General features: G+C 36.5%; 1 protein-coding gene across 4 annotated transcripts in view; it reads left to right on the top strand.

Moving 5' to 3' along the window:
• The window catches only part of ZNF385D (zinc finger protein 385D), a 949,347-nt gene that overhangs the window by 782,450 nt on the left and 153,853 nt on the right, over positions 1 to 13,044 (top strand). The window lies entirely within an intron of this gene.

Raw genomic sequence — 13,044 nt, 5'->3', positions numbered from 1 at the left:
TAAGACTGAGTTATTTTTTGTTGGAAGACTAACATAACTCTTATTTTGGAGCTTTTGGATGTTATTGGGAGGCCCCATTTAATCTTTTCTCTGGTGGCTGTAACAGATTGCTCATTTCTGCATTGCTCTTCAGTAGAACTGTCTGTTCTGTGATGACCGGCATGTCCTATACCTGGGCTGTCTGGTACAGTGACCACGGGCCACATGTAGCTGTTCAACTCTTGGAAGGTGACTACTGCAATTAAAGAACTGGGTTTTTATTTTATTTAATTTCCATCTGGCCAGTAGCTACCGCATTTGACAACATAGTCCTAGATACTGGGAGGAAGACTGGAAACTTTCAGTTATTTTATTGATCTTTACTAAACTCCAATTTAGTCAATTACTTCTCTCCAAATGACTACTGGGTTTGATATCTTCTGGTCTTGAACATTTCCAGAAAATATACCTCTTACTTCCTGTGGTGATGGATCAAGAGTCAGCATGAAATAGGAAATGGAGGTGGGACCTGCACGTGTAATCGTTCCTTGGAAAGTACCCAATGCTTTTAGAGCCCCAAGTGTCACCCCCCAAGACACTGGGTGTCCCAAATACTGATGCTTACTGTGACTCTGAGGGGTAAATCAGATTGATTTTTTTTGTTCTCACTCTTGAAGTCTAGACTTCATCTTTTTTTGCTTTGTTCTATACCTATATTTGTTCTATGTTCACGCCATAAATATCACGTGTTGATTCTGGTTCTCGTGTTCCTTGAATTTTTTCAGATGGTAAATCAAAGGAGAAAGGGTCAGAAATTTACCTATCCCCCCATCTTATGGTAGAGCTGTTTCACCTTCCACTTGAATTCATTTTGATTCCATAAAATAATGCTTTGTTATTTGACTTTTGTCAAATATTCAGTTTAGAAATTGTGCCAACCACCTTAGAAATTCAAATTTCTTAAGATTTTAATATCTCAAGTCTTAAAAACTTGATCATTTACCAGCATGTTGCATAGGAATTCATAGTATCAGTCCAGACCTATCCAAAACAATAATCCATATTGGGTTAGAAAATCTTATTTAATTACCATGTTTTCCTTTTTTTCTTTAAAAAAAGCAATAAAATAAATAATTGACACATAGTATATCTTATGAGTAAATATAATTTAGTTTATTATGAAATTGATATTTTAAAATTGTACAGTAAAATAAAAATAAGGCATACTGGATCTAATAATTTGTCTTTTCAAAAATTGGTATATTATACTGATATGAATGATTTTATATCAATTGACTTTATATAACTGATATTAGTCAATATGATTGATTATATCATCTTAAAGAAAAAAATCAAAATCAGGTTAGAAGCCCTTATTTGGACGTTTTTAAAATTGGAAAAAGGCATGGGTATATATCAAAATAGAAATGCTCAACTGTTAGAAATCAAAAACCCTGAAGACTACTATTTTCCTTCAGGTTATGGACTTTTGGGGCAGCCTTAGATATTTGTTCTACATAAAGTGACTTAAAGTAAATACGCTCTCTGAGCATCATTTTCCTCATCTGTAAAACAGGAATAATAACACCAAACTTCAGATTTGTACAGTGAATGAGCGTTACAGTCAGCACATTATCATGCGTGGGAGATATTCTAGTTAACCTGGAGAAGTGATCTCCTATGCAGACCTTGGAGGAAACGTTTAGGCAACTCTGGAAAACCTTTGGTTTTAAAAATGTAAAATGCAAACTTCATGTTTAATGTTTTTTTGTTACCGCACATCACTTGCCCATTCACTAGCTGTGTGTTGGGTATTTGGTATTTGCAAGCACTAAACTTATCCCTTACAGAACCTTTCCAGAATCCTTTCTCAATTTCTCATTATTCTCACATCTGCAATTTACAACATTTCAACCAGGTCTGTAAAATGGCTTGCCCTCCGTTTGCTGTAAGAGGGCTGGATGTTTGTCTGTAATGGGAACCAGCGTTTCTTTAACAGTGACCTCCTGTAGAAAAGTTGATGGGTGACCCGATTCACATTGAAAAAAAATAGTTGAAGTTCATTTAGAAATCACTACCTTTCCTAGGGGAATTCTCTTCAGCCACTTTTATAAACACACCATTGGAAATCGTTTTGAACATGGTGGGTAGACTCAAGGACGCCTTGCTCCATTGAGGTCAGTCATGTACAGAATCCCTACTTAAGATTTTTCTGAACACTAGACAGCATAGTGAACTTGTCTGGACTCATTAAAGAACTTGAATAAATAATACATAATTTTGAAATTGAACAGATCTGTATTTGCCTGAGAAGCCAGAGAAACTCTGCCAAAACTTGGCGTGTTATATCAGAAATTAGTATTCATCCTTCAAGTCCACAAATATCTATTTATGTTACCTAAGTCACAGTACCTAGTTTGTGCTTTAAACTAAGGCACATAAATTCATATAGTCATAAATTCACTAAGGGCATAAATAGATGCTTGAGGTTTTTTTTTTCTTCCAGGATCCAAGTCGATGGAAGTTGAGACTCTAGTTTTTTGTCTGTTGGGCAGAAATCTCACTTTCTTCAGTTTTGAGCAATGACATTGCTCCACTGTCATTAAATCCAATTATAGAATTTGGTCCAGTTATATTGTGTATTCACATTGAAGTGATCCATTTGAGAATATGTTATACAGTAATTGCCAGCTCTTTCTCCTACATTTCCTTCTTAATGACCAAGCTTAAAATGCTTCTATGTGTTCTAAAATTATTATTGTGGATTTTCCTCCCATTAAGCTAAAAGCTCCATGTCTGTAGTTTCCTACTATTGTCTGTCCTTACCTTTTTGAAACATCATTTTAAATATAGAATTTAAAAATTATTTAGGAATGAGATATGTGTATGTGTAGTTTTATCCATATAAAATATTAAGCTAAATATATCCTTATAGATATTAAGTTTGAAAAGGATGAAAAAATCAGCACTTATTTCCAAGCCTGACTTCTCTAAGACTCTCATGGTTATCTTTGATCATAAATAATTCAGCCCCTCATGAATTATTATAAATGTATTTGCTAAAAGGTGTTCTATAAAGTAGTAGTGTTTTTTTTTTTTAAGGTGGCATGTGAATCAGTAGGTATCTTGCTATTCCCATTTAATTCTTCCATTTTGATCTCAGACATTCTTCTAGTTCACCTTTTGTTTTTCATCACTCATTAAATGTTACCTGGACCATTGTAGAAACATATCTTAGTTTCTGCGTCTTCTCCTTTCTTCCCTACTCAACCATCTCTCCACAGGAGCATTGGAGTAAACTTTCTAAAGACCGTCTATGATGCCATGCCCAGCCATTCACAAACACATTGAGGACCTTTGGTGAGCTTAACTTAAAACAACCAACTCCAGATAAATCACAAAAGGCTCAGTTGGCTGAAAAGCTTTGCTACCTCTATTGCATTTTTATGTGCTGTTGCCTTGTCTGATGTGCCTCCCACCAATACTTTCATTCGTATGGTCCTACCCAACTCTCAAGTCCAAGCTTCAAAGCCATTTTCCACGGAAATCTTCCTCCTTTACTCCTATCAGAAATGGTTCTCATGTTTCTCTTTCTCCCTTCCAAACTCCTATGCCATTCTAATTTGTATGTTGTTTGTTACTCTGTATGCATTCTCTTTGTAAGTTTTATGGGAGTAAATATCTCATTTTTCTTTACACACTCATTTTGAATAACAGCTTCTAGCTCACATAAGTTGAATACCGATGCAGGAATTTTGCTTCTTCTTTTTTTAATGGTTGACCCCAATTTTATTTTATTTTTAATGAAGTATAGTTGATTTACAATGTTGTGTTGGTTTCAGGTACAGAGCAAAGTGATTCATATATATATATATATATAAATATATATTCTTTTTCACAGTCTTTTCCCTTATAGGTTATTACAAAATATTGAGTAGAGTTGCCTGTGCTATACAGTAGGTCCTTGTTGTTTATCTATTTTATCTAGAGTAGTGTGTATATGTTAATCCCAAACTCCTAATTTATCCCTCCCCACCCCTTGCTATCCCCTTTGGTAACCATAAGTTTGTCTTCTATGTCTGTGGCTCTGTTTCTGTTCTGTAAATAAGTTCATTTGTATCATTTTTTTAGATTCCACATACAAGTGATACCATACAATGTTTGTCTTTCTTCTTCTATTTAATAAATATCAACGTGGTGTGTATTGCACAAGTTCACATGATAACACTACTTGAAGATAACATTTATGAGTGTTCCCAAAGAAAAGAAATGAAGCCACTCATTAATTAGGTTATAAATTACAACTATTTGACTAAACCTTGAACTGAAACATAGCTTTATTTTTAAAGCAAGCCCTAATTAAAATAATTAATTAATTCAAATACCTTGTTTTTAGGTCAGCTGTCAAAATTTTTTTCAAATCTCTGAGTACACCAACTATTGACTATCATATTATACAGCATCAAGATCGCTGGCATACTCTGACACCCAGAAAAACATAGGGAAAACTAGCATAACTAGTATAAAAGTAAAACTTGCAATGCCTCAGAGTATATTAGCAAAGGACTAATTCTCAGACTGAATTAGTAGTTTTCAGATCTGGAAGTGGGAAGAAAAGTCAAAAAGTATGTCACGAGGCTGTACTCTGTTTTTCCTTCCATCATTAACTTTCACTGTAGCTCTTACCTATGAAGAGAAAAGAAAAGGTGAGGGTGGGAAGGACTCAAATCTCCTCGATAGCACTTCTGATTATATTATACCCCAGGCTTCCATTTCCTTATAGTATCATGTGAAAACAATCAAAGGATGTTTGATGGATTAAAAATCTATCTTCTGACTGCATCATCCAGCTTGTGGACTATTTGAAAACGAGACCAAGAGTCTCCAAAAGAAAGTAAGGTCCCCTCTTACCCAGCTCTGTAAACTAAATAGTGTGGTTTGTGACTTTTAAATATTTGCTATGTCATTTTATTTATCCTTTTAATTTTGTTAGAAAATTACTAAAGTGTCTGTCAGTAAATTATTCTCAAACTCAAATTACCCACTCCCCTACTTGCACTTGCTAAAATGGAACTCAGAACCACTTTGAATAACTTTCTTTCCGGTGTCAAATCTTTTTTTTTTTTTAATGAAAAGGTGATGGAGAGTTTCTATGAACTTTTGCAGCTAAATGTTGATTATGTTTCTGTCAAAGCTGCCAAATGGCTGGTTCTTATGACTGGAAAAATAAAAATTCCTTCACATTGTGAAAGTGCACTGATATCTGTGCCTCTAGATTGATATTTTTAGAAGAGACTGAATGCCCAGTTAGGTATCGTGCATGTTTTTGGTGCAAAATCACTTCAGGCTGAAGGATTGGAGGCTGACGTTTCATGTATTCATGGAAGATCACTTCACGCTCATCTTCTTTACTTTGTCTTTCTTGGTCTAGAAGGTTTATGTCTGAAGACAGGTTAGTTTGCTTCACCAAGAGAATTTTATCATTATTTCTGCTTCTCGATAATCACGTTGGTTGGAAAAGAATGATTCAGCTGAGAATGATGTGCTCCTCTCTGGGGAAGGAGGGCTGCCGTTGGGTGGTTCGCGTTTAACATAGTGTCCTGGGATAGAGGAGAAAGCTAAAGAAATTGGAGATTTCTAGAGGTGGTCTGGAAGTCAATATTGCTCAGGTAGTAGGTACCCCATTTTCCTGTTTTACGTATATATGGGTTCCTGGAGCCAGGTGTGCCAAAGTAAAGACCGTACATGAATAATAGGGCTTGGAGGATGAAAAAAAGAGCCAAACAAAGGTGAGATGTCTCATTGCTAAGAGGGCCCCAAAGATTGACCACTGCAGGCATCTATCGGGCCTGGAACAACCAAGAACCAAGCTTACAGGTGAGCTGTATTCTTGTCCCTGGGAGACATGGTGGGTGGGGTTCAAGTATAGGGCTGTCTGATGGAACTGCCAAAGCCCCCTGGGGTCTGTGAGCAGTGATAACTGAGCTTCCCAGAGTTTCTCCTCACGTTGCAAGTTCTATCAAGACAAATGTACCTTTTTTAAGCCTGGGTTAGAGAGTGTCACAACTACTTAATTATTTCATATTGGTTATTCCAGTTTAGGGCATTTAATTAGCTGTTGGTTTTAACTGTGGTAACAAATGAGTAGTTTAACTGTGCACTGCACTGATTGACTATATGATACATAGGTATGTGTGTATGTCTGTGCATTTTAAAAAATGTGTATGTAATTATCTTTATGGTTCAATAGCTAATTTTAAAGGGCAGTCATGACATCCTAGGTCATGTATTTATTTTGCATCTTCTTTTTATGTGTCATGGCTAGAAGGTTTGAATGACATTATAAATGAACATAGGATTAAACAAAATGAAAAGTTTTAAGATAACTTGCTGGGCATAGGACAAGACAGAGGGAATCCTCCAATTTAGGACTGGCTTATGTTTTTCTCCAAATTTTATGTGTGTCAGATTGAACATTAAGCTTAAAATTTCCAGTTACTATGTCGTGACCACTTAAAGCGCTTGTGCTGGAAATTGTCCATTCTCCACCCAGGTCCCCTCCATCCCCTTGACTGTATCTGTGTGCCTGTCCCAGCTTTGGCGTGCTTTTGTTTCCTGCACGCTGAACTTTTGACTCTTCTTCATAAAAGAGCCATTGGGGTACTAGACCCCAGGCAGAGAACCAGAAGGCTCTGGAAGTTTAAGATGCCCTTGGTAGGTCCTTAGCAATGATGGACAGATGTGGGAATATGCAAGCCTAGCTCCCTTACCTTGGGTCAGGACACACTGTGGCAAAGCCTGTACTCCAGAGACCCTTGTAGGATCAGGCTGAAGCCATTCTCCACTGGCAGGGCCTGAAATCACACTATCGATTGTCTTCTTTCCTTTCTCTGTCCTGCTTCCCCTGGTTTCTCCTAGGAGCATGTCTTTAAAAATCACTTGTACAGTATAATCTTTATCTCAGAATCTGCTTCTGGGAAAACAAACCTAAGACAGGTCTTTTCTAAAACAAAGTTGCACAGCCTTTATCTATTAGCTACCTGTAGTTCCTATTTGTCATTCTACACTTTGATGAGGATGCTACAATCATGGGAAATCCAGAGGACAAATCCACACTGCAAAACACCTGACTGATCTCTGCAGTTCTGGTGTTGAGTATTACATTGAAACCTATGTGGTTTTCATTGATAAAAGAACAACTTCTGAGCATTGCTGAAATGAAGCCACCCCACCATGCAAAATCCCTGTCTTCTGGAGTTGCTTCTTATCTTCTACTACCAGTGCTCTACTGGGACAGCAAGTCTAGTGAAAAACTATCTGCATTCTGTCTCCTTGGAATGGTACTGCTTTAACTATTTCACCTCCACCCCCTGAATGTTAAGCGCTCAACTGAGAAGCCAGGATTTAGACGGTAAGCAGCAGCAGGGGTAGGTCTTCATGGTAGGATAAACCCATCAGAAAGGCTCTTGGCTCAGGCCAGTGCCCTGGCATTTTGTTTTCTCCTTTTAAAACTCTTTTTTTTTTTTTTTCCTTTTTCTTCCTGCAGTTTTCTGGAGCTAACTTATTTTCTGGCCTCTCTCTTTTCTTTGTCAGTAGTTTCAGATCACATTTTCTTTCCTGTTTTCCATTGTGATTTTAAACAAAGCCTATAATATATTCCTAGGGACCCAGAAGCAAAAATAAGCTCTGTTCAAGATTTTAAAATACATTGTACATGTGCTCGTGTGGATGTGTGCACATCTTTTTGGCATGGGGTGGGGATTGTGTTTAGGAGGAGAGATTTACTACGAATACTAAAAGCAAGGGATGGCATGAAGGGCATTTTGCTTTACTTAGGTGCCCCTTCCCCATCCTTATTTTTATTTATTTATTTATTTTATTCAGTTAAACTCATTTAAAAAGATGGAACTTTGTTCACAAAGGTTAGAATAAGAGTCATTTACATTTCAGAAGTTGTTTTGGATGTTTTGGCCCAGAGTGGGGTCTAGTCCAAGGGTGAAGACAGCAAGACAAAAGATTTGTCTGGGAAGTGAGGTAAGGGAAGGGGAGCCAGAATCATTGCTAAGATCACCACTGAGGGAGCCAGGGGAGGTGGGAAGGATGGAGAAAAGGCAGACCCTTGGTCACCCCATCCCAACGCTACTGCATTGGTTCTTCCTTTAAAGGGAGATAACCATTGCAAAATGAGAAGTGCAATTGGGTCAAGAGAGCTCAAGCAAGACTAGTTGGGAGTAACCAGAAAAAAAGGGGAGATCGGAAACATACTACCTGAGCTGGAGGAAAAGGCATGATGTGACCTGGAGCTACCATCCTGTGGTGGCTTTAGATGTGTGCATGACACTCTGAGGTCAGGCAGGGATCTGCCTTGCTTGGTGTCATTTCACAGCCGGCCAGCAGCTTGCGGTGCGGCCCTATTTCAGCCCTTGTTGTTCCTCAGCCAGTATGAGGGACTAGAGCACGTTCAGAAAAGGGCCTACTTAAGAGATGCACCTTTTCATTTGATTTAGATCAATGAATGGCTTTATGTTCTGGAATGCTTTTCCCTTGTGGAAGTTTTGTACTTTGACTGACAGATTCCAACTGCTTTCTACTTAGAAGAAGATGGAATAGGTTTTATTCTTGAAAGGTACCTGTTGCTGGGATTTGAAATCTTAAAATAGAAGCTGCCATTCCTTTCACATCTAAAAGATCTGACTTGAGAACCGGAGTTTGAGCAAACTAAAGCTTTACTGCAGATAAACTTTTTTTACGTTTTTTTCCCCAAAGTAGAAAATTACACATAATGCAATAATTGATATTTGCCAAGAAGAAAAAAATAAGAAAGAGGGAAATCTTCCTGAGAAAATATAAATCCTATTATAGAGGACACAGTGAAAAGAGGAAATATAAGACACATCGATATATGGACATCTACAGCAATCATCAACTTGCTTCTCTTGATATTTATTTTTAATTTTAAAAGTAGTCACAAGGACACTAAATTGTAATAGATAAATAAGTCATCAAATTGGAACACAGATGGAACAGTGGAGAATGGTATCATTTAAGGAAAGAGCAGAGGAACAGAATTGTCATAGAATTTTTAGAGAAGCTGCAAGAGTGTGGAAAATAAGCAGGAAAACTACATGAGGGTTTCATTTGCTTCACATAAGTCAAGAAAACTGCGAATAATCATAAGTGGTAATTATGAGAATTTCTTATGTGCCGGAAAATATACTAATTGAGTCCTTTGCAAATATAATCTCCCACAATATACCTATATGTCACCTGTTATTATCTTAATTATAAATACTCAGGCTTAAAGAGGTGAATTAACTGTGTCACATCTCACCACTAGTCAGAGTTGGGAGGCTTGAGCGGCTGGTAAAAATAAACAGTAATAATCAAAAGAGCTAAGAATTCAGATGTTTGATTGATCTATGATGGGAATTTTATATAAAAAAATGTAACGGCAGTATAGTGGAACAAGGGAGACAGGAAAGCCATTGATATGAAAGGTTTTAGGCTAGGTATTGGAGAAGGAGGTACAACTAGTGAGAACTAGAGTTTTGAAGGAATACATGAAAAAGAAAAAAAACAACAACGGAATAGAACTCAAAGAAGCTTGTAGACAGAGTGAATGATGTATTTAAGATTTGAGAGACAGTGAAGTTCCTGGTAAACCAGGGTTTAAGGTGTAACCTTAAGACTAGATTAATACTTACTAAATTAATTTGTGTGTGTTTTCTCTATATGAGGACAACGTAGTCAACATTTATGAGTACCTAGTAAGCTCATTTATGTTCATATTAGACTTCATATGGTTGGCTTTTAAAACTAAATGTTGATTATCATAGTATTTAATCATATAATCAACTCACTAAAGGTAAGTCTGGGTGAATAATGATTTTAGAAATCTATTATATTTCTTTCAACTCACTCTATTTTCTTAACCATTCAGTGATTCCTCCTTTGCCCCAAGAGGTATTTCGGAACAAATAGACCCTTCATTTCCTTTTGGTTAGATAAAAGAGAACATTGTTTCACCAGCGACTCTGCCTCCTCAGTGAAGAAATTTACCATGTGGGAATTCAGTTTATTACAATGTAATTCAAAGAGGATGTGAACAGACTCAAGAAACATTTTTCATACTTATTTTTCTGAGTTGCCACACCTAGCATGGGATGTTAAGATGCTGGACACATATTTAAAATTTTAATTTACTTCTAAAAAGTATAGTGAGTTGAGATTCATTTGAATATTTTGTGTTTAGTTTTTCTCCTTGATCAGATAGAGATACAGACAGCTTTACAGAGTTTCAAGGGGGCTCCAACAGACCCTTGCTGCCCCTCTCCATCCCCAAATGAAGAAAAAGAAATGGAAGGAGTAAAAATTGCCTCCACTTCATTAATTTTAATTCACTTAAATTCCTAGTAGTATTAGCCATTTTTCAGTGATTCTCCAGCTCAAAAGTTCAATAGATAAAAGCAATGTAATTCATTTTTTATGGTGCATTTTTGAAGGTTCATTGTAAACATATTTCATAAACTCTCTTTTGTTTTTTTTAGTGAAATACTTGATGTCTAGAAATATACTGCTATAGTATGTAAATTCTAAAGCATAATATACTGTAAACATCATGTACTTCCTATTCAGCCTAAGATATTGAACATTTTAACTTTTAAAGTAATTTGCTCTTTTTTCCTGCCTTTTGATCACAGGTTTCCAGTATCAAAAATGTTTTATTCATCAGTCCCATGTTTTACTGTATTGTTTCAGCCCCTAAGGACATGCCCTTAAATAAAGGATGATTTAGTTCTGCTTGGTTTTTGGCATCACAGAAATATCACTGTATATATGTGTCTCCTCTGTTACTTATCTCTCCAATCAGAGCCATGTCTCTGAGATCCGTGCCTGCTGACATATTTAGCTGTACTTCGGTTCTTAGCATGCTGTATGGCTAATGCAGTTATGAGTAGGCATAGTAGTATAGGGCATAGCTAGGTCTATTCTACTGCAGATGGATGTCTGGATCCATGTTTCTGCTGTTGTAAAGTCTGTTCCTATTAACTCTCTTGCATATGCCTACTTGTGCAGAGACACATGAGTTTCTCTAGAGTCTGTTGCTAGGAATGGGTCTTACAGTTCTGGGGTCTCATCTTCAGTATAAGTTCTTCAAAACTGGTACCTGTTTTGATCCCACCTGAGTGTATAAGGATTCTTTTTGGTCTACATTTTTTTCAAATGGTTGGTGCTATTGCACGTTTTTTTAAAATTTATGTCAATTTCTTGGGTTAATGAATAGAATCCTAGAGTAATTTTGTGTTTTCAAAAATGTTACAGAATACTGTCAGAGTTGATCAAGTTTTATATATTTATTGGCTATTTATTTTTCTTTTTCTGTGAAATACCCATTTTCTGTTAGATTATGATTGTTTCTTATTGAATGGTTAGAATTCTTTATCTATTAAGGCTATTAATCCTTTGTAAGACTTGTGACTTGTCTTTTTGCTGTCTTTACAGTGACCTTTGATGAGCAAATGTGCTTAGTTTCAAAGTTATTTGAACTTGTTTTGACTTAAGTAAAAAAAATTTTTCCTACCTTAAGGCCATTACAATATGTCTTCTTAAAGGTAAAGTTTTGGCTTTCACAGTTAAGTCTATAATCTACAGGAGATTAGATTTTGTGTGTAGTATGAGGTAGAAATCCAGTTTCATCTTTTTGCCATAAAGGTAAACAAATGCTCCAGCTCATTCATTGATTTGTCCTTTCTGTCTCCACCACACGACACGTGGTGGCGTGTCTGCCTCAGCTACGCACCCTCTTGAGGGTCTTTGCCCTTGCTTTGCCCTCTGACTGAATTGCTCTCTCCTCTGGTGGCTCCATGTTCCTTTCCTCACCTCCTTCAGGCTTTTTCTCTCCACTTTTCAGTGAGACCACATCCATTTGCATTTAAAAACCGACGCTTCCCCAAATTTATGCAATCCCTCCTCCCTGCTTTATTTTTCTCCATCACTCTTATGTCTATTTGAATTTGTTTATCTTGTCTTATTCATTTCATTGTGTATCCCCTCCCCGCCCCCACTATATGCACAATGCAGAGAAAGGATTTTTTTCTGTTTTGTTTACTGTGGGAACCCCAGCTCCTAGAAAATGCCTGGAACTTAATCAGCGCCCAGTAATACATATTGAGTGAGTGGATGAATGAGCACATTCCATTTTGAAAATGGATCTGTTAATGGGCTTTCAGACTGATTCATTTGTCTGTTTCTTTTTCTCTGGGTAAGGACCATTGTCTTAACCTACAACTTTACTGTAAGTTTTGATGTCTGATAGGACATGGTGTCTCCATGTTCTCATTCTTTAAGAGTGGTTTGTTTATTCTTGACAATTTCCCCTCCCAAGTCAATTTTAGAATCACCCCATAATGTCCATGAAAAACCTCACAGCTATTTGATTCACTTTGCACTGACTCTGTAGTTTGATTTGGAAAGAACAGAGACATTTGTATTGTATCATATCTTTCTATCCATAAATATATCTCTCATTTATTTAGTTCTTCTTTAATGTCTTTTTAATACATATATTTTTAGTTATCGCTATAAGGTCCTGTGCTGTTTGATGAATTCTTATTATTCTTGCAGACATAGTTAAGTTATTCATATATTCTTCAATTAAATCAGGACATCCTTATCTTTAACTAAACCTTGACACTATACCTTCTAAAAATTCAATCATAAAATATCATAGATTTTTGGATAAAGGTAAAATTTTGAAAGAAGCTAGTCATTGTAATTCATCAGAAAATTTCCATTTAGCTAAGAGACGAGAATCTAAAAAGAAAAACCTAGTTAAAACTACTGAGAAGGTTTAAGGAGAAAAAACACTTTGCTCTTAAATTGGAAATTTTCTCCCACTATGAAGCCTTATACGACCCATCCCCAACAAAATTCATTAAGTTCTCCCTTGTGTTTCTAATGCTGACCCTGTTTTACAGCAATTATCATAGTGTTGTCTTGTGCTGTGATTATCTTTACATACATCTCTCTTCCTCACTGGATTGCACTTTCATTGAGACTAGGGAC

The sequence above is a fragment of the Balaenoptera ricei genome, chromosome 4 (assembly GCF_028023285.1).
Source record: "Balaenoptera ricei isolate mBalRic1 chromosome 4, mBalRic1.hap2, whole genome shotgun sequence".
Taxonomy (NCBI): domain Eukaryota; kingdom Metazoa; phylum Chordata; class Mammalia; order Artiodactyla; family Balaenopteridae; genus Balaenoptera; species Balaenoptera ricei.
This window is presented reverse-complemented; position numbering and strand designations above follow the sequence as displayed.